The sequence below is a fragment of the Canis lupus genome, chromosome 4 (genome assembly GCF_003254725.2).
Source record: "Canis lupus dingo isolate Sandy chromosome 4, ASM325472v2, whole genome shotgun sequence".
In the NCBI taxonomy this organism is placed as follows: domain Eukaryota; kingdom Metazoa; phylum Chordata; class Mammalia; order Carnivora; family Canidae; genus Canis; species Canis lupus.
Window position 1 is genome coordinate 2,164,500 of NC_064246.1, and position 24,163 is coordinate 2,188,662.

Sequence of the window (24,163 nt, forward strand, 5' to 3'; positions counted from 1 at the left end):
CACAATATTTGGGATAAAATTAGTCCTGACATTCTTGAGGAAGCATATTCGTTAACATTCCACTTCATTCCTTAATTATGCATGGAGAATGGGAGAAAGCCAAGTGAGATCCAGGTGTATTATGAAATCTACAAATATAATGTATTATTTTTACTGATCTAAACAACTAGGAAATATTAGTAAGAGAATTTTCATAGTATATCTGCAAAGAGTGAACTCAAAAATATTTATCTGTTGAGCAGTAGCCGCTGCTGGGGAAACATGGTGGAGCAAGAGCAAAGAAAAAAGATCCCTTTGGTTCCATAAAATCTCCTGGAAAAGAGGAAGGCTTATCAGGCCCTTAAAGCAACTCAACCAAAGCAGGTGCTTTTGGACAAGAAGGAGCAGAATAAAGGAAGAAAGCTCAAGTTTAAGCGAGTGGTTCCTACATGATTCCTGGTGGCAGCAGCGTGACAGGGTGCGCCTCAGACCCCTGGAAGTGAAATCTCATGGCTTAGAAGTGCCAGATAAACATTCCTTGGCCTTCATTGTACACATCCAAAGGATTAATGGGGTGAGTTCACTAGTGCAGAGGACCATTGCAAGGCTGTGCCCGAAGAAGATCTTCAGCGGTGTCTTTTTCAGAGTAACCCCCCAGACCATGAAGACGCTGTGAATAGTGGAATCTTACGTGACCTGGGGATTTCCAAATCTGAAGTCTGTCCGGGAACTCATCTTGAAACGTGGACAAGCCAAGGTCAAGAATAAAACCATCCCTTTGACGGACAACACAATGATTGAGGAGCATCTGGAGAAGTATGGTGTTATTTGCTTGGAAGACCTCATTCATGAAATCGCCTTTCTGGGGAAGAATTTCCAGGCCATCTCTGCGTTCTTATGTCCTTTCCACCTCTCAATGGCCTGACATGCTACCAAGAACAGAGTGGGCTTCCTCAAGGAGGTGGGTTTACCTGGCTATCGAGGCGAATGCATCAATCAGCTCATTTGGCAGCTGTATTAAACCCAGAATATCTGGAAGCACAGTGCATTGGTGGCATGTGTTTTGTCTTCCGGAATTGTTACCAGTATCTTCAAAGAAGATTATTTTCCGCTATATCTTCAGAAACTAGAGGGAGGGTCAAGGGAAAGATGATGGTGCTCCTGGCAGACACTTCTGACCACAGCAGTTCCAAGGAAAAGTTCCAGTGTATTTTCCACATTGCCTGCCACTGCCACTTCTCAAATCAGCAGAGGACTCATGTCATGGAAGTAGTCCTGCTGCGTCACATCTCCTGTCCTGAGGTTTAATGGTGAACAAATACCCAAACGTGAATGGAAGACGGCAGTGGACTAAGCTCAGGGACATACTTGAACCTGGGAGTTCTGGTGCCTTGTTTTGGACAGACCTTGAAATACAGTTACAAAGAAGAGCACAAAAACAGTGCTCAGCTGTCTCTGCTGTGAGTCCATGTTCTAACTTTTTGGTGACAACTTTGCAAGTTCTCACACTTGGCTGACCCTGAGGTGTATTTGGTGGCTTCCTTCACCTAGCCTGCGATTGGCTTGGTCCATTGCTTTAGCTCAGGATCTTAACCTGTTCTTGGGTCTATGAGAAGGGAATAGCGCTTTTCCCAGAAAACGCATACACTCAGATTTTTGCTTGGAAGTTTGTATGTTCATAGACTCTTCTTAGGGATCCATGCACCTTATGTAAGGAAGTCCTGCAATACCTGGATTGGTCACCTGGGCCCTGACATTGTTAGTCTTCTCTGGTCTCATGGCCTGTGGAAGACCAAAGCTTACCAAGATAGCTTTTCCCCTTGAAGCCAATTGGGTGTTTCCTAGGAACACAGTGGTAGGGCAGCCTAGGTGGTTCAGTGGTTTTAGCGCCACCTTCAGCCCCAGGCGTGATCCTGGAGACCCAGGTTGGAGTCCCACATCGGGCTCCCAGCATGGAGCCTGCTTCTCTCTCTGCCTGTGTCTCTGCCTCTCTCTCTCTCTCTCTCATGAACAAATAAATAAAATCTTAAAAAAAAAAAAAAAGAAAAAACAGTGGTAAGTACGCCTGGATGGCTCAGCAATTGAGCTCTGCTTTCGGCTCTGGGTGTAATCCTGGATTTTAGGGATCAAGTCCCACATCAGGCTCTCTGAGGGGAGCCTGCTTCTTCCTCTACCTGTGTCTCTGCCTCTCTCTGTGTCTCTCATGAATAAATAAAATCTTAAAAAAAATATTTATCTGTTTCTCTCAGCATTTAGCACTGTGCCTGACACAATAAACTTTTGTTAAACAAATGAAACTTCCAAACTGCTAATCTTCATTGCTTTATAGAAGGACATTTTTATTTTATTCTTTCAATTTATTTACAGTGAAACTTAAGATAAATTCAGAAAATTTACATTGTCTTCATGATGACCCTAAAACATCCTACCACTTTTTTCTAATTCTTTCAAGAAATATTATATTTTACTCAAGATGGCTTTAGTTTTCAGTACATTTTATCTATTTTTGTGCTCTAAAAATCATCAACCAAGTATGGTCACTGTCATTTAGCCAGAAGGAGGAGTATGCCCACGATTTCATTCCAGGTATATTAATTTCTTAGAGCTGCTTTAAAATAGTATCACAAGCTTGATGGCTTAAAACAACAGAAATTTATTTCTTGTAGTTCTCATGACTCAAGTTGTCAGCAGGGCTATGCTCTCTCTAGAGCTTGAAGGACAATCCATATCATGGATTTAGGGCTCACTCTAGTCCAGTGGGCCTCATCTTAAGTTGATTACATCTGCAGAGACCTTATTTGACCCTAAACACTTATTTTGATTCTAAGGTCACATTCACACATTGTGATTACACATTGGATATGACTTATAGGGGGGACACCTATTCAATCCAGTATCCCAGGTAAAAGGAAGGTTAGTGTACTTGGGTTAGTATTGCCACTCTAATGTCAACAGAGGATTACTTATAAATCATTTAATTTCTTTATCTACTAGTAATGAGTTCATTCATTAATACAAAGACTGAGTTGAAGAAACCAGATAGGGATCCCTGGGTGGTGCAGCGGTTTGGCGCCTGCCTTTGGCCCAGGGCGCGATCCTGGAGACCCGGGATCAAATCCCACGTCGGGCTCCCGGTACATGGAGCCTGCTTCTCCCTCTGCCTATGTCTCTGCCTCTCTCTCTCTGTGTGTGTGTGACTATCATAAATAAATAAAAATTAAAAAAAAAAAAAAAGATAGAACATACTGGGCTACAGAATGGGCAATGATAGTCTTTAATGGTAACTCAGCTTGATCAAAGGAATGCATGCAAGGGATTGATTCCAAATCAGTACACAGCCTTTATCCCATCATATACAACCACGCAATCACTTGAATAGCTCCAAGTAACAAATGCTCTTTATCAAAGATTGTAGTTAAGCATACCTCTAGTTAACCATTTTCTTTTTTTCCTATTAGGATCTGATATGCTCTTTTTTTAATGGATTCCCAGTCATCCCCTCCCAGTTTCTCTTACTTTTCATGCTACCATTTTGCTTCTCTCTCATCTTCGCAAAGAATCAGATACATCATGGGAGCAACAATTTGAGTTTGTAAGAAGAAAACCATCTCTGCATATGTTCTTTGTGAAAATACTCATTAGTTTCTTTACAGTTGTAGTTCCTGCTGGCTGAGGTACATTTCCCCCAAATAATTGGGTGGCTCACCTTCTCACTTCATTCTCATCTCAGCTCACACATGGGTTCCTCACAGAGGCTGCCCTGACTACCCTTTTTCTAGAGTGGCTATTCTTCTATATTACACTCCAAATTTATCTTATTTCTTTCCTTCATATCATTTATCCCAACCCGATGATACAGTTTATTTGCAGATTTGCTCATTGTCTACGTATCCCACCAGAATAAATTCTGAAAAGGCCAAGACTTTGTCTGTATAGTTCACTGTTGTGTTGCTTACACAGATAATAGTAGTAGCCTGCCCCAGAGCAGATGCCTAATAAATGTTTGCCAATAAACTGAATAAGTGAATGATTTAAAAAGTGCGCTATCTCTGAAAAAAATCCTATACCACTAACTGACCTAAAAAACAAAAATAAACACAAACAAATGTGTGACTTAGAGCAACTCTTATTTCCTGAAATGCATCTGAATCTCATAGATTGCCAGTGATATATATAGACAAATGGGAAGAAATGCTTTCCTCATGATGAGTTCAAAAGCACTTACAAAGATACAATTACTAATTTATAATTTGAATTTGAATTAATATATAATGAATTTATAAATTCATTAAGATTTCTGTTGTCTACTGGAAAACTACTTTTTTTTAAATTTTAGAATACAATTGAACCAAGTATTTTAGTAGATTAACCAGTTGTAATAACTTATGATAATATATTTTTTAAAGATTTTACTTATTTATTTGAGAGAGAACCAGAAATAGTGAGAAAGCACACAAGTGGGGAGGAGAGAGAGAAGCAGGCTCCCCACTGAGCAAGGAGCCCGACTTAGGGCTTGATCCCAAGACCCAGGGATCATGACCTGAGTCGAAGGCAGATGCCCAATGGACTGAGCCTCCCAGGTGCCCCATAATTATATTTTTAAATGATAACACATGAATACACATTATATAATATATGGAATTCACCCAAATAGTTTTTCCACAACAATATTATCTGAACATGTGTTTTAGGGCATCAATTCATGATGCTATTTCTGCTGTCTCTAAGTTTGAAACTGAGTAAGAAAAGACCCAAGATGCATCCATTTTCCACTGTCTCCTCACTGGTGTGCAACACATAACCATAAAATCTTAGTGATTTACATAAGAAACATTTATCTGTGTTCACAGGTCTATAAGTTGGTCAAGAGCTTTATTTAACTTGTTTTGGCTCACTTGTGTAGCCAAGGCTAGCTGACTGGTCACATGGGTGGAGACTGGCTGGTTTAAGGTGCCCTCAGTTGGGACAAATTCTAGCCTCCAGCAGACTATTCTGGGCATATTCTTATGGCACAGTAAGAGTTCAAAGAGAGCAAAGATAGCAAGACATTTTTTTCATTTCATTCTGCTAACTGAGCCAAGTCATAAAACCAGCCTATATCCAAGTAGTGGGAAAAAAAGACTCCACCTCTTGAGGGGAGGAGATGCAAAATTATACCCAAGGGCACAGATAGAAGACAGGTAGAGAATGAAGTCAATTTTGTAATCAATTCTACATTCAGACTGCACCTCCTTTACAGTCAGGCTGATCCAATAAGAGACAGGAGGAAAGACAAAGCTGATGCTGCTATTCCCTTCCCAAATGACAAGTGAGTAAGGAACAGAAAGAAAAGTGCGCTGCCATTGCTTAAGCCATTACACAAAATTCCTGATGCCAGGAGAAAAGATGATCTCTCTAACATGCATGTGTATGGCATCATCACTCTGGCCAATTTAATCCAAAATGAAATAAAAGAGTAAAGGTAAAATCAGTATTTTGTGCAGAAAAAAAACAAAACACGGGACTGCTGACTAAATTTTTTACACTCTAATGAATTGTTTTGCTGACATTTTATCAAGTAAGCAGTCTTATTTGCTTTTCTATTTCCTTTTCATTTCTCAGAAAGCTACCATACATTTGGCATCTTTTGCTTGAAAGCTTTCATTCTGTGTTTTAATTACTTTAAATCACAAAGTAGACTATTGTACATCTGGAAATAGCATGGCTTCCTCTTTTAGGTTCTTCAAGGCTCTAGTTACTGAAGTAGAACATTCAACTTGGGATATATGCCAAGCAAACAAGTCATTCCTCCTCACAAGTTAGACATAATACTTTTAACTTGGTAGAATCATTTAGAAGAATCTGTTTGTTACAGATTTGCTTGGAGAAAGCTACTCTTTAATTACATGTTGTCATTATTCTCATCAGTCACAGGTAATATTTGAGGATTTGCTTTTCGAGAGGAAAAGAAGAAAAAAAAATTTTAATTAAGCAAAATATATTTTAATAGAACAGAAAAATAAACTATTATTTTATAATAAAAATAGTAAAATAGTTATTAACATATTAAAGATATAAAACAAACATACTATTTTATATTGTTTTATAAGAAATAGCTAAGTTTGCTATGTTACAAAGTTTTGTTATTATTTATTAATATATGTTTTAATGGCTTTCCAGTGGTAATTTTTTTGTTTTTTTTTTAATTTATTTTTTTGAGAGAGCAAGCATGAGCAGGGGGAGGGGCAGAGGGAAAGGAAGAAGCAGGCTCCCCACTGAGCAGGGAGTCCAACTGACCTGGGCTCCATCCCAGGATCCTGAGATCATGACCCCAGCTAAAGGCAGACGCTCAACCAACTGAGCTACCCAGGTCCCCTCCAGTGACAACTTTTTAATCATTTTTAAATTTAAGAGACTTTACATTCTTTGGAACAGTGGTCTCCAAATTTTTCAATCACCCCCCCCAGCTCTAATGAAAAGAAAAATTAAATCCCCTCTTATATGTAAGTATTCACTTTCTATAAAAATATATATATTATTATCTAATAAATTATGCAAAAAAATGGGCATTAATAATGAGCTAAAATAAACATTGGTAGAATTTTCAACGCTTTTATTCCAAACCCCCATGATAACTGTACTGACACCAAAATGAGCACAACAGTGTAGGGAGACAGAAAAAATACCAGAGGAAATGATTGTTCAAAGAGTTGTGTAAGAACTCATGCATCTAAAGGCATCCCCTATCCTCACTTTTCAAAAATGCACAGATATTCAATTTTTTAAAGATCTTATTTACTTATTTGAGAGAGAGAGAGAACATGAGCAGGGCAAAGGGACAGAGGGAGAGGAAGAAGCAGCCTCCCTGATGCCAGGCTCCATCCCGGGACTCTGAGATCATAACCTGAGCCAAAGGCAGACACTTAACAGACTGAGCCACCAGGCACCCCAAAAATGCACAAATCTTCAAAAACAGAAGAGGCATCCAAATCAAGTCCTCCTGCCCGTTGTCCCTTTGGTACAATAGGCTTGATCCTCTGGAAGCTATTGTGGTTGTCTGCTCACATACTTTCCCAACACATACACTTCTTATACTAGATCCTACTGTTGTGATAGTTGGTAAGCCCTTGAGATCCTCCTGGCCAGCCAGCTTCTCTGTCCTGGGACCGAACACATGGGGACAGGAGGTGTTAAGTACAACTCCTCACGAGATGGCAGCACCTCAGAAGTTTCATGAACTTTCCTCTCCTGGATACTGAGAACTGTGCTGCAGGCTGTCTTCATAAAGCTGGATTGTTCACCCTCCACTTTTTTTTTTTTTTTTTCTATTCCTGAGCCACCTTTTCAGGTTTCCAATTAGCCTCTCTTCTTGTTCAGGCTACTCAGATTTTTATGGTTTCAACCAAAGAAATGTAACTGATATCTGCTCTATTGCCTACAGCTGAATTTTAAAGAGCTCAAGGTTTTATCCATTCATTCAGTCTTTCTTTTCACCAATAATCGTGGAATACCTATTACATAGGTAGCCAGGACATAAAATAAAAACATGAGTAAGGTTATGTTTGCTGTTCTTTGAAAGACCAACTTTAAAGCTGGGGAAACATAGTTAAACAGGTAACTACATCAGTGTCCTGGTAGTGCGGAATCCAAGATGCTAAAAGCCATAGAAGAAGCACAAAACACCAGTCATAAAAAACAAACAAAAAACAGCAACAACAACAAAAACCAGGAGCTTCGTTTTGAATAAATAGCCTTAAATTATTAATATTTGAGGATGTGAATACTGCTTGGGGCATTCTGAGCAGAGGAAAACTACACAAGAGCAAATGCCCAGAGGAGAGACTGCCATGTGCTTTGGTGCAACGTTGAAGTTCGATAAAAAGAGGTTGAGCATTGTCTCGTATGTAACTTTTTTTTAGATGCCTCATTATCCACTTAGAATGCTTAGCTCATCTGTGATAAATCTGTTAAATGTTCTTAAAATTCTAGCACTATTCCTGGAATTTAGTGGTAACTGATTTACCTGCAAGAAGCTACAAGCCACCAACAGGCAGGCTAGGTTCATTAGCAGTCATTAGTCTTCTTAAAGCGAAATCAGAAATGAGCACTGATTCCATGATCTATATTTAATCAGCACAAGGATGTACCGAACCCCTGAAAAATAACACAGCAAACATGTCATGCTGTTGGTGGAAATGTGTCTGGTAAGATTATACAGTCATGATACCAAGCTCCATAGCAGCAAGATTTTGCTAACCACAGAACTTTTTTCTTAATATTGGTATTCTAGGTTGTCTAAATTTGCTTTTGGTTTATCATGTAGCAATGTATCCCAAATATGGCATTTTAAGACTTTACTTTTCCCTTTTTCCCTTATTGAATAAGACAGACTTTAAATGCATGCCTTAGATTGATGATCATTAATGTCAGGTGTTGTTCTGGCTGGCATTCCAACAGGTGAACCTTCTGAAAGGAGTATTTACAATATTGACTCCCTCTAGGGAGTGGTAGCTGATGCTTAGCATTTTCCTGCTCATTTGCTATAGCCAATGTTTTACTTTTCCAAAGCAGCTGTACTTTCAAACTTGAAAGCTCTTTGATAACTGAAGTTCTATTGTTGCAGGAGGAAAAAAAAGAAGAGAGATAAGACCACAAAAAAAATCAAATCATGGATTTTTACCTCTCCTAACCTTTCATCTTGGGCCTGAGAAACAATTTTATCAAATGGCTTCTGCAGGTATCCTTCTGAAATGAGATTAAGTGCAGAGAGGTGCCAGGTAATTATTTTTCCCCACACCTGCTTTCTCTCAGTCTGACTCAGACACCTGCACATGTTTTTGGAAAATGAAAATTAATTCAGGGAAAGGCACTTCTAAAGACCCTGGTTCCTAATAAAGGATTTTCAACTGAGAGATGAAAAGTCATTTGATTTTCCTTTGGAGATGCCGGATTTCTGGTCCCCCAAAGGGCATATAATCCTTCCATCAGGGAACTCCAATCTCTAAAGAGAACACTGCAGATATGAAAATCCACATTAAATTATGCCTGAAACAGCTTCTTTTCATTAAATGCTGCTGTCTTTTTTCTTCTTTAGTCACTTAACCCTTCCAAATGTTTCTTCTTCTAACGGAGACACCAATAGGCACTTGGCTCTATTATTTCACAGCTTTTCATAGGCAATAATCAGCCCTATTCTACCTTTTGCAGCTCAGCCCAGCAAAGCAATACAAGACTTCTCCAAAGGTTAGAGGGAATGATGTCTACATAGCATCTTTCTGTGACCCCTCTGCACACACACATCAGCTGTACCCAAAGAATATCCCCTCAAGTCTGCTACTGGCTCTCACCCTAAAGCTATCAGTAAACTTTTCATAACACAGAAATAGACACCTACACAGCTGATGGAGAAATGATTCTGTTCCTCAAAAAAAAAAAAAAAAAAAAAAAAGGAAAGAAAAGAAAAAGAAAAAAACCTTAACTTTGGGCATGAGACACCTTCAGACTGAATGTAACAATGGGCTGGGCTGGGACACCAAAGATGATGACATGATTGAAATCTTCTAATGAAAAGAAGTTGTCTGTTCAAGAGGACAAGGAAGGACCCAACCAATCCACAAACATCAGGGAACAGAGTATCATTTATTTGAGTCCCATTGTGAATTTTCAGTAACCTGCATCCTACACATGTTTTTTGTGAATCCAAATTGTAATTTTTGTAATGGAGGTTGCCAACAGGGCAATGTGGCAGTGCCCACCCACTATATCAAAGACACTAGTTCTAGAACAGACTCCTTCAGCATTTGTGGGGCTGAGAGAAGATTATGGAGAGGGAAAGTCCACATCAATGCTCATCTCCTTAAGCTTGGTCGTTAGTTTCTTTTTGCCTCTGCTAATATTCTCAATGTAATAGCTTACACCAAGTTATTCTTCTATCAGGTCCAAGGATGAAGAAAGAACAGATACATACATACAAATTCGTGTTGCATAGAGTCTAATGGGGAGATGGGTTGGCCAAAGATGGTGTGGAATACCAAGGGAGGCAAGCTTAACTTATAGGTGAATTTTTTTTACTCGAGTGTGTTTTCACCACATACTAATTGTATCCTTCTTGAGGAGGATGATTGAGCTAAGGTTCTCATAGCTGTGGCCTCTGTGTGTTGCCCACATCAGTCGACACAGTGATTTGTATTTAGTGAGTAATCAACATTTGGCTTTGAAAAAGAATGGTGTTACATGTTACACGTAGTTTTTAAGAATTATTGTAAATATTTAGGAAAACACCCGTTTCCCTGGTCAATGCAAAGATTAAATTGAAGCAAATGTATTTCCATTGTAAACAAATCAGTAAATACTAAAGCATGTCTTAGAGTCATAAGAGATGATCTATAGATTAGTCTATACTTGTGTCAAATACTAATTTCAACTTAATTGGTTAAAAGTCCTCAGAGTCTTGATGCATAATTAATATATGCATGACTGCCTTGGAAAGATGCTGCTGTAGATGGGAGTAGTCAATACCTACTGACAGGCAGCTATTGATGAAATTATCTGAGAAGCCCAGAACAAGGATTAGGGATATTTATGAGAATCAAGGCCATGGGAGTCACTTGCCAAGCAGAGTACCCTCAATCACCACCAGAGGTGGGTGATGTGGAGGACACCCAGCTGTTCTAATACAAGTGAGATGCCCCCAGCAGAAGGTTCAAAAAGTATGGATAGGGTGATCAAGCCTTCCAAGCAGTACAAGCAGGAATTCGGAAGATGAGTTATGGATGTGGATGAAATCTGGGCTCCCTTTCCCAGGCAGTACCCTGGGAAAGTCAGAAGCAAAACACTGACACTGAGCCTTCCCCAGCTCAGGAGAGGGAGGCCTGAGCTCAATACAAACACAGTCTCACCACTCTCCCTGTGAACACAGACCTGAAGCTAATCTGCTCCTTTGTGCAAGAAAGAGGAAAATCAAGAACAATCTGAGTGAGGTTTGGTTTGAGATGAGAGAGTGGACTAAATGAAAGCATAAGGGAAAAGCCTAGCAAGACAAGAAGGTCAAGTAGAGCTGGAATGTGAGGCTTCCCAGCCTGTGGCAAACGGGAGAAGCTGCCAGAAAACACAAAACACACTTTATGAGTTGTAGAGTCACGAAGTAGAGGCAGAGCTGATGATTTTCCTTAGTTTTTCCTGATACCACGTGGGAGTTTAAGTGGAAAAATACTCGACTACAAACTGTATATTTCTGTTCATCAAATATGTAGGAATTTTCTAACCCAAGAATTTTCTGACCCTTCAGCAGATATTTACTGGGTATCCAACAGATATAACTCCGTTCTGATATTATCTACCTAGAGTTAGCACAGACCCTAACCGTGGGGGGCTCAGTCCCATAGGATTGGCCTCCCCTTCAACACAAATTTCAAGTCTAGGTTGTCACCTGTGTTTCTGACCAAACTATATAAATCAGAGGTTGCCACAACCCCTCCTTAGGTTTGATGATCTGCTAGAATGGCTCACAGAACTTGGTTTAGTTGCTATTGCCAACTTATTACAAAAGGATATAACTCAGGAACAGTCAGATGGAAGAGATGCATAGGGCAAGGTATGAGGAAGAGGTTTGGAAGCTTGGGGCTTCCATGCCCCTTCTGGGTGTGCCATCTGCCTACCACCCCAAAGTATTCATCACAGTGGAAGCTCTTTGAGCCCTATAGTTTAGGAATTTTTATAGAGGCTTCATTACATAGGCATGATTGATGAACTCAATCTCCAGGTCTGAAAGAGGACCTCCCCAGAATTTGGGGGCTGAAAGTTCTAACTATCTAATCCCCTGATTGGTTCCTTAGGAGGTTTCCAAAAGTCATCTCATTAACATAAACACAGGTGTAGTTGATAGGGATTTGTTACAAATAACCAAGGACATTTTCTCTCTCTTACTACTTAGGAAATTCTAAGAGTTTGGGGAGCTCTGTGCCAGAACTGGGAGAGAAGACCAAAGAGGTATTTTTTAAAAAATATTTTATTTATTCATTCATGAGAGACACAGAGAGAGAGGCAGAGACACAGGCAGAGGCACAAGAAGCAGGCTCCACGCAGGGAGCCCGACGTGGGACTCGATCCCAGGTCTCCAGGATCAGGCCCTGGGCCAAAGGCAGCGCTAAACCACTGAGCCACCCGGGCTGCTCCAAATAGGTATTTGTTATTATAAATCATAATATCACAGGGTCAGAGTCTAAGATGTCCCCCAACAACCCCACCTCCTGGTATTCATGCCCTTGTCTTACCTCCTGTCCTTGACTATGACTTGTGATTTCCTTCCAACCAATGGAATATTACCAAAGTCGTGGATGTCCTTTCCATAATCAGGTGATGGAAAACTATGATCTCTGTCTGCTAGCAGACTCTTCATGGTTTAATGAACCAAGAGCTCATGTTGGAGAGGGCATGTGACAAGAAACTGTTAGTGACCTATGGCCAAAAAAAGCAAGGAGCTAAGGCCCCCAGTGCAAAACCTAAAAAAACAACAAATCCTGCCAATTATCATTTGAGCTTGGAAGCAGATCCTTCCTCAGTGGGACTCTTCAGATGAGACCCCACATACATCTGACATCTTGACTGCAGCCCTGTGGGAGACCCAGAAGGAGAGGACCCAGGTAAGCCGTGCCTGGACTCCTGACCTACAGACTGTGAGATAATAAATATGTGTTGTTCTAGGCCTCTGAGTTTTTGGTAATTTTTTACACAGCAGTGAATAATTAATAGAATCTCTATGCCTTGGTGGGTGCCCACAGCCTGCAATCTATGAGAGGTACCCATACTAGAAGTGGTCAGAAAATTGTGTGGTTATGACTATGTCTGGGGGGAGGGAATCCCTTGATACTCAGGAAATATGTGGTAATTAATATTATGTGTCAATATGATCGGGTCATAGAGTACCGGGGTATTAGTTAAATACTATTTCTGGGTGTGTCTGTGTTTCTGGATGAGATTAATATTTGAATCATTACTTACGTAGTAAGCAGACTGTCCTCCCCAATATGGAGAGTCTTTAACCAATCCATTAAATACTGGAATAGAAAAAAAGACAATGTGAGAAAAACCTTTCCTTCTGCCTGACTCTGAACTAGGATATCAGTCTTGTCCTGACTTCAGACTCAGACTTAGACTGAGCTTGCGTCATCAGCTCTCCAGAGTCCCTCATTTGACAATTGCAGATCTTGGGCTCCTCAGGCTTTATAATCATATGAGCCAATTCCCAATAGTAAATCTCTTTATCTATCTATATATGTATAATCTTTTAAATGCCCTTCCTCCTACAAAGGAAACTGCCCTTCTCATTTGTCCCTCACCCAAAGCCATACCCTCAAAAGAATTCTACCTGTAAATAATTGTATTTTTCATCTGGGAAAAGAGTAACATTAGAGAAAATAACTGAAGTTCACTGCAGGTCGAAGGTACCCTTTGTAACTCGTGAAACATCATAAAAGACTTGATTCCTTTTGATGAGGGCCGGAGGGGATGTAGTAAGCAAAGCTGAGAGCTTCCTTCAGTTCCTTCCTTCCATCACACCCATCCCCGGAGTCACATGCCCACACCCTACAAACATTTATTTTGGTCTATTTTGTTTCAGATACTAAATATACCAATACATGATAAACAAATACAAATGTGTATTTTTATACTAATTGTAGATGTGGCATTACATTTAAATTCTATTACACAGCATTTCTTTTTTGTATTGTTTTTAAAGATTTTATTTATTCATGAGAGACAGAGAGAGAGGCAGAGACACAGGCAGAGGGAGAAGCAGGCTCCATGCAGGGAGCCTGACATGGGACTCGATCCTGGGTCTCCAGGATCATCCCCTGGGCCAAAGGCAGCGCTAAACCGCTGAGCCACCTGGGCTGCCCATGCATTTCTTTTTTGGACAAAAGTAAGTGGTAAGGGTTTGAACATTTATATCAGATGTTGAAAGAAACTCTCATTATTGGAAGCTGAGAAGCGTCTAAAAATGCCAGTTTAAATAACACATCCTCTGAAGTATATAACCTGAGACCTATTTTTTTCCAGGGTCTTAAAAATGCTCTCCCAACGTTAACTTTACGGAGCCCGACATCACCTCTATTAATATTATCATATCTCCATTTGAAAGATATAGAAAGAGTCACACAGAAAAATGTAACGGGGAGCTCAAGGTCACCGGCTTCTGTGCCTGGAATATAAAATCTTTAAGAGTCAGGCATTTGGGATGTTTTCTTTTACCCAGTTGACAAGAACTAGTCATGCAAGTGACAGCTTAGGAGCACTATCATTTGCAAGTATCCCTTCCTTGCCTTCTCCAAGTCTTTTGCATAGTCATTTACATAAAGGTCCATGAATTATACATCAGGAGAACCTCTTTGTATTTTTCATGCACCTTACACTTCAAATAGTTGTGCGATCTTGAATTCGTCATTTTGATTTTTCCCTCCGTACTCTCTTTAATTTCTGGTAAACACCATTCCTGCTAATAAGCACACTATCCCTTGCCACAGCCCTAAGAACTGAGAGGGAGAGAAAATCCTGCCCTTTCCTTGTTCCTGTTTTATCGTCCAAATCAAAGAGCACTCTGACTTCTGGTAATGGCTGAGGAAGGAGGTTAGCACAAATCAATCCTCTTCCCAAAGAGCAACTATAAAACTCAGAAAAATTGGGATGACTGAGCGGTTGAGCTTCTGTCTTTGGCTCAGGCCATGACCCTGGGGTTCCGGGATCGAGTCCCACATCAGGCTCTTGTGAGGAGCCAGCTTCTCCCTCTGGCTGTGTCTCTGCTTCTCTCTCTGTCTCTCATAAATAAATAAAATCTAAAAAAAAAAAAAAAAAAAAAACCCTCAGAAAAATTCATAAAATAACCATTTCAGTGCTGCAGAAATGGACCAAAGATGTACATCAATTTTAAAAGAGCTGATGCTTGAGCAACTGTTAAACTTTGGGTGAGAATTGTGGAAGTGTCTGGCATTCATGTCTCCAGTTCCCCATCAAGCCCCTGCTTAGTCAGCATGGAGGCTCTGTTAGAGCAGGGCAGGCCATTAGGACCAACTTCTTTGCTGCATTGGTCAACAGGGGCTCACTCAACACTGGAGTGGCCGAGGATGCCCAGTGTTGTCCAGTGGGAAGTGACAATCTTGACAGTGCATAGGCAATAAGGGCCAATGACTCCATTATTGATGTTTTAGTTATAGTTGGGACAAGGTCTATTCCTGGATAAAGGAGCCTAATGCAGTGAAGACCAAAGAGGAACTAAGCTATCCACACATTTCTGGCTTACCCTAAGATTATACAAATGTACAGAGGAAACAGAAAAGAAGCCAAGAGAAAATAAAAACTGGACATGCTTAATAACAGACTGAACTTTGAATATGCTTCCTCGCCTACACATAATTCCATTGGCAGAGGACAGAAACCTTCCTGGCTTAAGACACTGGAACACAACCACTGCCTAATCGTTGGCTGACAACCAGCTATGCAGACATAGAGGAAACCTGTAGGAAGTCAGACTTACCAATAAATAAAACAACTCGGCAGAAAACTAGCAAAGATACAGATAAATTAAGCCACATAACTGACATATATAGAACACTTAATTCAAAGACTACACAATGAATTTTTTTCCAGAATATATCACATACCAAGCCATGAAACAATATATTTCAACAAATTAAAATCATATAAAGTATGTTTTCCAATAACAACAGAACTACATTAGAAATCAATGACAGAATGAAATAAGAACCCTCCAAATGTTTGAAATATAAACAGCAGTCTTCTAGATAACCCACGGGTCAAAAGCAAAACAAAATACCCAACAGAGAAATTAGAAAATATTTTAAACTGATTTAAAATGAAAACACAATATGAAATTTATGAAATGAAGCTAACACAGTGATTAAATGGGAATTTATAGTTTTAAAAGCCTACTTCAGAAAATAAAGGTCTTTTTGTTTAAAATTTTACTTATTCATTTGAGAGAGAAAATATGTGCCAGTAGGGGAAAGAGCAGACAGATAGGGCAAGCAAACTGCACTGAACAGGGAGCCTGATGTAGGGCTTGATCTTACAACCGTGAGATCATGACCTGAGCCATGGAATAGATGCCATATAAAGCCATGGATTTAGGGAACTAGTAGAAACAACTTTATGCAAATAAATGGACAATTTGGAGGAAAAACAAAAATTGATAAAAAGAAAAATTCAAATTATCAAAACAACTCAAGAATAAAATAGAATATGTGAATAAATTTTTAACAAGTTATTAAATTAGTGACTAAAAATCTTCCCACAAAGAGAAGTCCAGGCCCAATGGCTTCACTAGTAAATTCTATCAACATATAAATAAAAAAAACAATACCAATACCCCACAAACTCAGAAAATAAGAGAAGGAATATTTTCATACTTAATATATGAGGCTAGTATGATCCTGATAGCAGTTAAAACATAACAAATAAAACATGGCTGAATATCACTCATGAACATTTTTGCAAATACCCTTCATAAAATATTAGCACATATAAATCAGTAACACAATAAAAGAGTCAAATACCATGACATAGCATGATTTATCCCATAAACATAAAATTAAAGTCATCTAGATTGAAAAGAAAGACATAAAACTGGCTTTATGCATAGATAATGTAATTCTAATGTAGAATTACAAGGAATCCATAAATACATGCTGAACTAATAAATGAATTTAGCAACCTCACAAGATACAAAATAAATATACTAAAATATTGTAATTCTATACACTAGCATCTCAAACATCCAGACTAATTCAAGAAAACAATTTTATTGACAATATGATCAAAACTAATAAAATATTTAAATAAAATTTTTAAAAATGATTGTAGGATTTGTACACTGAAAAGCACAAAATTTTGCTGGCATAAGGAAACCAACTGTAACTTCCTGGAGCTGCAACCTGCACTGAATTTCTGCTCTGCAAAATATTTAATGTTTACATCTCATTTTCTTGGACTCCACCCCAGTCTCTTCAAGACTTCACTTCTGATCTCTTCTTATCTTAAAGTATTCTTCGTGGTAGGTCTGTTGTGTATAGTTTATTTTTAAATTTAAACTTAATTTCTGACTTCAGTCTGTTACATAATCATTTTGAACTTTTGTAATCATCCAGTCTCCTAGCTTGATAAGCTTAATATTAAAAAATAATTGACTATGACTCGGGACAGTGTTTTGATAACTTTTCAATCCTTTCTAACTGGATATGGCATTCTAACTGGATATGAAAAATCTACTGTGGATGTCTTAAAATACCCAGTTAATTTTGGCACAATTTAACCTGCCCTGATCCTTCAACCTGAGTGAAAAGAAGGCGATGACTTTTTATTTTTTTCAGTGCACAGCTATTTCTGAGTATATAGCAAACCTACCAAAGATTATTTAAAAATGAACAGTTACTCTGGAGTTTAACAACCAAACTAACTTCTGTGGCCATTTATGACAATCTAATTAAAGGAGGAGAAAGTTTATTTTATATGTGCCTCTTCAAATTGCTTCTTCTTGGTGTACCCCTTCTATTGGTGTTTTTCCACGTCAATAATTCAATGTCCATATATCATGCCAACTCTTTTATTTTTTCCCCCCGAAAGATCTTTCTCCCAATTTCCATTTCTTTATATCCATCTGACTTTGTGGGCATGCCCACTTTAACAGATTAAATGCAATAAGTACCTAACTTCTCATTTTCCCATTCTCCGTAGTCCATAATCATGATTCATGGTCATCACTGGCAAATAGAGTTTCCAAACTCAGAAACTTGATTCCTTCCTTATCCTTAATAGCTGTATAATCCACTGCCATGTCCTATTAATTCTACCTTACAAATATATCTTCCAAACCCTTCCCATCCCCTTTGTCCACCTTATCATCATCTTAGTTGGATTATAGCAAATGTTGTCTCCTAATTGAATTCCTGAGTGCTTGATACTGTAGAAATGCAGAGTGTGGATAGAAAATATTCAAGAAGCAGTAAACTTGTTTATGACCAATACTGACTTCTAACTAGATCTTAGCTTATTGTCTTACAATGTATCTAAGGAAGAAATCAATAAATTGCCAGAGTAAAGACAAGAAAGTTTTAAAAAATTTATGAATTCTTCTTTGCTTCTATACTTTTGATTCAAGATCACCAGAAACAGTACAGTTTAATTTATATAAATATGAGTGGGTAAGTTTGCTTTTAGGTAAACTCATGGTTGATAAATCTACAAATGTTAGTGAAGGTAATTGATTTCTAGGTCACATTTTGAACTTGTTGAGATCAACCTTATAGGAAGTGAAAAGCAAACTTTTTTTGTGAACATTCCTTGCTGTTTTTTTGACTTTGGTTTAAACGGATATGTGATCTAACTCAATTTATTTTTCATATTTGTCTAAACTCTCAGAAATTCATTTTTGGTAAATTTTGGTAAATTTTTGGTAAATTTTTATTGCAGTCCAGCTTTAAAACATTTCTATGGTCCCCAAAAAGTTCTCCTGTTCTCATATGTAGTTAATTGCTCCAGGACTAAGCAACCACAGATCTCTTTCTTTCTCTATAAATTTGCAATTCCTCAATATTTTACAGAAATGGAAGTATACAGTATTTCATTTTTTTGCAGCTGGCTTCTTCCACTTAGCATAAGGTTTTTTAAATTTGTCATTCCTGTAGTATGTATCAGTAGTTAATTTATTTTTATTGCTGAGTAGTATTTCTTTGGGTGAATATATCACAATTTGTTTATTGATCCACTGGTTGATGGATATTTAAATTGTTTCCTCTTTCAACTTATTGTAAAGAATGCTGCTGCGAACACTCACTCATCTCTGCGTGAATATATGTCTTTACTTCTTTTGGATAAATTTCCCAGAGTGGATTTTTTGGGTTGCATGCTAAGTTTATGTTTAACTGTTTAGGAAACTGCCCAACACTTTCAAAGTTGTTTGTGCCATTTTGCACTCTTACCACCAATGCATGAGGATTCTAGTTTATCTACATCTTTGCCAACATTTAGTGTTATCTGATTTTATGCTATAGCCATTCTAATGGGTGTGTGATGGTATCCTATTGTAGTAAAATATGCATTTCTCTATAGGCTAATAATGTTGAGCATTGTTTTATATGCTTATTAACCATCTATATAACTTCTTTGTGAAGTGATTATTCAAATTTTTTGCCCATTTAAAAACTTGGTTGTTTTCTTATTGTTTGTTATTTATATATTCCGGATACAAGTCTTTTACCAATCAATATATGATTTGCAAACATTTTCTTCCTCTGTGGCTTGTATTCCCATTTTTTTAATGATGTCTTTTGAAGAGCAGTAAGAATTTTGATGAACTCTAGTTTATCAGTTTTTTTCTTTATAGGTCATGCTTTTGTTCTATATCTTTGCTTAACACCAAGAAAGCAGAACACAAAACCTATGAAAAACCAGATGTAATTGCTTAGCAACCCAAGCACTTATCAGTTGTTAAAACACATGCGCACATACGTGTGCACATGCATGCACACATATGCACGGACACACATACCAGCATGCTTACATTACAGTCTACTTCCTTGAATTGGTAGTAGGCCAGATATTTAATCCTTTTTATTTATTACATAGCAAATAAATAAAAAGCTAAATCTACATCAAAATAGCAATTTAAGAGCTTTTGGCTCAGTCGACCATTTGCCTTCAACTCAGGTCGTGATCTCCAGGTCCTGGGATAGAGCCCATCGAGCTTCCTTCTCAGCAGGGAGTCTACCTCTCTCTCTCTCTCTTCCTCTCCCTCTGCCACTCCCCACTGTGCATTCTCTTTCTCTCTCTCTCAAATAAATATTTTTTTTTTAAAAAAAAGCTTTTTCACCCAGTATCTGTGTACTAGGAGCAAAGATAATAATCCGAACAGGTTACTTATCTCTAAAATGAGTGTAATAAAAGAAGAAGGGAAATACACTGTGTAACTTTTGCAATAGTGCCTAACATGTAAATGCTAATTCAATTCTCCATTCCCCTGATGTAAGGAATATTCATTAATTCAGTTAATATGTTTGAGCACTTGCAATGTGTCAGCAGTGATCTAGGTGCTGGGAATGTGTTGTTTTGAATAGTCCTGCAACACATTCTAGAATCACTAGATTTTTTGGGGAAAAAAATCCCATTTTTATTGGATTTTCAAAGCTGAGGCTGCTAGTTAATATCCTGGCCGCCACCTGAAAGAAGTCCATCTGATGGGTGAGAGACTGTCTCCTGTAGAAAGTAACACAAGCCCAGAGAGGCATAGAGAGAACATTACTGGTGTCATTCGAGCCATTAAAGCCAACTATAACGGGGCAGCCCCGGTGGCTCAGCGGTTTAGCGCCACCTTCCGCCCAGGGCCTGATCCCGGAGATCCCGGAATCGAGTCCCACGTCGGGCTCTTTGCGTGGAGCCTGCTTCTCCCTCTGCCTGTGTCTCTGCCTCTCTCTCTCTCTTTCTCTCATGAATAAACAAATAAAATCTTAAAAAAAAAAAAAAAAGCAACTATAACATGACCATGGTTGGGATTCCTAATCAAATGAGGGCCCCTACATGTTCTTGCTTGAGGTGGTTTCATTAGGTTACGTCAATTGCAACTGAAAGAGCTCTGACTGATGTACCTTTGCCAGGTCACATAAAGGTCTTCCAGCCTCGGAAGCCTTTTGTCTATAGGAAGACTGTAGCCATCAAAGGGATTCCACCTTTTATAGCAGATCTCTCAGGGACTAATACAATCCCTGATCACTTTAATATATGGGTCATCAATCAAAAAACTATTGAATATATATCATTCCAAAACATCTATTGAGTGTTTAACTTAAACCCTCAAAAAAATCTTATCAAAGATTTTTCCTTAAAAAAGGACGGCACCTAGGATAGTGATCAGGACATCATCCATTTAAAAATCATTTGTTACCAAAAAAAAAAAAAAAATTGTTACATGGAAGGATGAACAAATTGAACAATTCAGAGTCCAGTAAATACACAAGCATAGGCAGGGGAACATTTTTTCATGTCAAAATCTCAATTTCTAAAAAACACAGTGATATAAGAAAAGTTCATCTAATAATGTCCAAATAACATACCTCTAATTTATTGACTAAAAACACACATCTCTGGAAGATTTATTTGCAAAGGGCTATCAAACAAGCAGTTTCATAGAAGGTTTCTTTTTCTTCCTAAAATATGCATTTGTTCATTTGGTCTTCACATAAATAACCCAAGTTCATTGTGGAAAAATAATAAAAGATGATCAAAGCAACAATAATATACAGCCATCCAAAAAACTTCAGTTTGGTAAGCTACTATTACTATTTTGGTGGTAGTGCTGGATGTGGGATATGTGTATGCATTTCTACAGACTGATCCTGCTATTATCAATTAGTAATATATCATAGAGATCTTATAGTTTTTACATGTAAATGCACATAATTTGCATAATTATTTAAGTAACTATACAGCCCAATCTACAATATCTAGTGTTCTAATGTACAAATGTTCTAGAATTCATTTAGTCAATTTCATAGTGCTAGACTATTAGTTATTTTCCCAAAATAACAATTCAGCTATTGATGGCCTGAAAGTATATGGGTGTTTTTCTTAGCTTTTTATGTATATTTGTCAAACTGTCCTTCATAAAAACTGTAACATCTTACATTTCCACCCATCAACAAGCAGGAGAAATCTGCCATTCACACCTTCACTAGCATTATCATTTTAAAAATTATTACAAGTAATTTATGAGAAAATAATGGTACAAAATAAACATGCAAATAAATATGTATAAAAACCACAATATGAATTCTCTGCAGAAATATAGTTGATTCTTTATAAGATAAAAATCACATTAAACAGAAGAGAAAAGCTATATCAAAAATATAATTTTATAGCAATTTCCATGCATCCTTATAACAGTGATTTGTATCCATGTAATTCACTTTTCTGTGAGTAACATCAATTCTTCTTCATGATTATGTGAAATTGTCCTGCTTTCAATGAGTCACAAGTGGAAACTGAATTGTTTACAAGATCGAACTTTCTCAAGTATACTATTAAAATATCAATCAAATTCTTAGATTTTTACTGCCAAAGGGTACATTATTTTAAGAACAAAAGAGGTTTATAGACTGGAACAAATAAATAAAACAATCTACAACTTGGTGAAGAAAATTGTTATTTCATTAGTTTTAACAATAGTAGCTTAGCCTGAAAAGTTCATAAAGCCTGTTCAAATGTAGCAGATAATGAGAAAATCTTCCAGAGTGACTGTTGTTTTAATAATTTGGGGGGCTCTCTTTAAAAATAAATTATTTTACATTAACCTTTATTATTTAATTGTGACAATTGAATTAACATTTGATTGAAGTCACATTTTTATAGCATTTTATGGATTTGAAATTATTATATTTATAGAAAAATATATTATGACAGGATTTCTAAAATATGTTTTCTATATCACAACAAATTCAATTTTTAAAAGGGTTTTGTGGTCAAAGATAATTGAAAAACATGGTTTACTATATACCTCTCTCTTACTATATATCCTCTCTCTTAGAGATTCGCAACATACATTAGTAAATTAGAAACTCTAAATTCTAAAAATAAACATCCTGTTTTACTTTTAGTATATTCCAAACTTTTTGGCCTATACTTTGTGTCTCCTCCCCATATTCTGAGTGATAGCTTCACTTTTTTCTGGTCATTTTCTTCCTGGCTGGTGCAAAGCCTAGTGATATGAACTGGTCATGTGATTGCCTCCCAGCATTGGTAAGGGCAGGAGGCTCAGCTGCTGAGACAGTGGAAGGACCATTTATTATGAGAGTGCTGTGTCCAGGGGATACCTGGGAGCTCAGTCTGCCTCTGCACCAGGGTCATCTTGCTTCTACCACCCTTAGTTCTTATTTAAGCTGACAATGGCCTCCTCCATCTCTCTCAGCTTGCCATTTGGGATTTCTGGACTACTTATTTTTGTGGCTTCCCTGACTTCTGTTATATTTTGGAATTGTAGTGATAAGACAGAACAGAAGCTCTTACCTTGGCTCAGTCACTAAATGTCTACTTATTTAAAAACACATGAGGTACTTACTGCGTGTCAGGCACTGATCTAAATACTTCACGAATTAACTCTTCAATCTTCATGCAATCAAATGAAATGCATGCTTCTTATCAGCTTATCTATGAATGGAAAAACTTAAGCATGGCGAAGTTCAATAACTTGCTAGTTATCGCTAGTGGCTGTACCAGGATTTACACTCTTACATGCAAGCTATGGTGGTTTCTTGCTAGTCGTTACTGATGTTCTTATACATCATATCCTCTTCGTAGGGTCCACAACAGTGTGTCAGAATTCCTGCCAGAATATCCTAACACTGCCTACCTGGAATTCTAAGACTTTCCCCTTGCTCCATCTCTATGGTGGGACACTCAACAGCCTCATTTTTGACTCATCCCTGTGGACTGCTCATCTGAACTGAAATCATTTATCAGATCCTCTTGATCTTTACACTGTGCCAGCTAGATGCAATGGCATCTGTCAGGATTGAAATCAAAGCATTTCTGAGTGCTGCCCAATGCCTGAGTCTGCTCACATGGTTCCATCATGTATTCTGTAACTAAATACTCTGCTGATTTTTAAGTTATGAGCGCTATTCCTTTTCATCCAAAAACATTTAATCTCCTAGTTAATTGAACTTGTTCAGGAAATGGTACTATGTAAAAAAAAAAAAATATATATATATATATATATATATATATATATATATATATCCTTTCTTACCTTCCTTTCTTTCTTATATGTATGTCCTTTAAGCCTTGAATAGTCATGCATAACTCCTTTCCCTTAGCCACATTTCCTTTGTTTCCTCTATAATAAGCAGTGGAAAAGTCATTTTAAGTGATGAAAGAATGAGATGAGTCAAAATGATTTTTCTACTGCCCCTGTAGTCTCTACTTTAGATAATGCTTAAAATAGATTCAGATTATACTACAAAGATTTCAGATCTCTTTGGATTTTGAAGTATATGTGTTCCTGGAAACTCCATTCTTGGGGCACCAGGAAAAGGATCCTGGGCAACTGCTTCAGAGCAAGAAAGTGCTGGAGAGATCCCAAGCCCCAACGTTGTACTTCACTTGAACAAGAGTGCTGTCTTGACAACACAGATAGGTGGTATTATTG

General features: G+C 37.9%; 1 pseudogene; it reads left to right on the forward strand.

Annotated features, from left to right (window-relative positions):
• The first annotated feature begins 261 nt into the window (after nucleotides 1–261).
• Nucleotides 262–1,133, forward strand: LOC112660855 (60S ribosomal protein L7-like 1; annotated as a pseudogene).
• The last annotated feature ends 23,030 nt before the right edge of the window (nucleotides 1,134–24,163 follow it).